The sequence below is a fragment of the Belonocnema kinseyi genome, chromosome 10 (assembly GCF_010883055.1).
Source record: "Belonocnema kinseyi isolate 2016_QV_RU_SX_M_011 chromosome 10, B_treatae_v1, whole genome shotgun sequence".
NCBI classification, from domain to species: Eukaryota; Metazoa; Arthropoda; class Insecta; order Hymenoptera; family Cynipidae; genus Belonocnema; species Belonocnema kinseyi.
In genome coordinates this window covers 117,519,026-117,521,306 of record NC_046666.1, presented here as the reverse complement: position 1 = coordinate 117,521,306, position 2,281 = coordinate 117,519,026, and the positions used below count along the sequence as shown (strand labels likewise).

General features: G+C 47.2%; 1 protein-coding gene across 8 annotated transcripts in view; it reads right to left on the bottom strand.

The window, feature by feature from the left end:
• Window positions 1–2,281, bottom strand: part of LOC117181870 (mitochondrial import receptor subunit TOM70) — a 130,303-nt gene that overhangs the window by 7,152 nt on the left and 120,870 nt on the right. The window lies entirely within an intron of this gene.

The window sequence follows — 2,281 nt, the reverse complement described above, 5'->3', positions numbered from 1 at the left end:
CATGGAACTACTCCAAATGAATAGAGTAGTACCGGGACGGCAAGGATGTTCGTTGCAGATACTTTGTTCCTCGCCGACAGTTCGGAAGACCAAATCTGTCGCTTCAAATAAACCTTGGCGCATTTGTCTAACCCAAATTCCATTCCAATTTCCTTAGTATATTGTTCAACAATCCCCAGAGCTAGATGCAGTCGCTCTCTGTTTTTAGCATAGATCTTAAGATCGTCCATGTAATATAAATGAGTGACCTTGTACTTTCGCTCTGCAGGTTTGCCGCATAAGTACCCGTCGGAATGGCGTAGTGCTAGAGATAGTGGCAATAATGTAAGGCAAAAGAGGAGTGGACTCATGGTGTCGCCCTGAAAGACACCTGTCTGAAACGTGACTTTGTTAGTTGTCACACGATTTTTGCCAGATGAGATAGTAAATCTGGTTTTCCAAAGCGGCATCAATCTCTCTATGCACCCAACTATTTGCGGATGAACCTTTAAGATTTCCAAAAGACAGATGATAAGTCTATGGGATGTAGAATCGAAAGCTTTCCGATAATCAATCCAGGCCATCGATAGGTAACGCTGGTAGAATGCTGCATCTTTGCAGACACATCTATAGATGAGCAGGTTCTCCCGACATCCGGCTACGCCTTTCTTTGAGTCTCGTTGTTCATACATTTTTTGCCACACAGGTTCAATTGCCCGAACAATCCTATCATTTAGGATAGCTGTGAATATCTTATAAAGCGTGTTCAGACAAGTTATTGGCCTGTAGTTCTTCGGGTCAGCTAAGTTGCCTATTTTCGGCAGGAGTATTGTGCGCCCTTCCACGAACCACTCTGGAATCGGCTCTTCCGACTTCAAATATGAGGTGAAAATACGGGCCAAATACTGATGGGTTGAAGAAAACTTCTTCCACCAGAAGGTTTTGATACAATCTGGTCCCGGTGCGGTATAGTTCTTCATCCCTCTTAATACTCTTTTCACCTCCTCGGTAGTGATGGATGGGCATTCTTTGTCAGGTGTTATGAGGGCAACGCATAACTCCTTGAAGCTATTTATATTTTCTGAGTCTTCGTCCAGTCTATGCTGAACTTCGTAGACCTCTCTCCAAAATACTTCGGCCTCTTCTGGTTTGGGTGGGTGTTCGACAGTAACTGGAGGGTCTTGGAAGAGTCGAGATGGGTCAGAGAGAAACTGTTGATTTTCTCTGACCCATCTCTCCCTCCGCTCTAGAATTCTCTTAGCGTCAGATAGTATCCGTATTCTCTCAACAATATGCTGCCTGATGGTCAGCAGCTTTGACTTGTTAAGTGTGTGATAACGGGTCCGGAGTTCGCGCGCGAACTTTCGAACCTTGGCCGAAAAATTTCTGCCAGATGCATCGAAAAAAGCTCTCGCTGCATTATACACACAATAATTGATAGCTTAGAGGTCGGATTCACGGAAAAATGTCCACGAAGCTCGTCATCCATTTCAGCCAGATCTTTAGGTTTGAGAGAAACCTTGGTGTTGATGTTTCTCCGGGTCGTAAAGCATCGCTCTTCATCTATTGGATGCCTGCTCGCGGTTGGTCTTAGTGTCGCCTCTCTTTCTTTATTGCCGGCTTGTTCTAGCTGTGGTAGAGTAGGCGTTCCGCTTACATAGCCCCTTTTATGGAGTAGTTCAGCATGGTTTCGCAGACGTTGCAGCGAAAAGTGCGATAGCTCCGGGTGTTTCTCGCACCACAGAGCATGCAGCCGTGCCATGTAACCCCGTTCACGGGCCACACTCGCATCGTAGCAGTCTAGCAAGTCATGATTCAGTCGCTCTGTCCACCCAAAGGTCACGAGATCCCGCCGATCCATCGCATTGAATAAATTTTCATTGCCTCCCCCAGCTCTAGATTGGTCGCATTGTTGGCCGACCCATTGTCGGGAGCCCTGCGCATTCTGTTGTTTCGAACCGCACTTACTACAACTATGTTTGGTGTTGTCATTGTTGTGCCACGAGAAGCTAGGAAACGGGGTTCTTCCATCCTTGTAGAGTCCCGCATGCAAGGATAAGGCTGCTTACTCTGAGAGGTCGCCTGGTATCCCAGAGTCACCGTTCTAGACACCTCACCCAGGTGCCATTCAGCTTTCGGCACGGGTTTCACACCTCCGCTTGGGGGTTAATTCCTTCGGGACCAGCCCTGGACAATTGTTCGCGACTGCCTATTTATTCTTGTAACCATATTCAGCAGAAACCCTTGGTACAGGGACCCTCTATCCGCAATCCGAGGACGCGTTCGGTGGCTTTGTCATAGG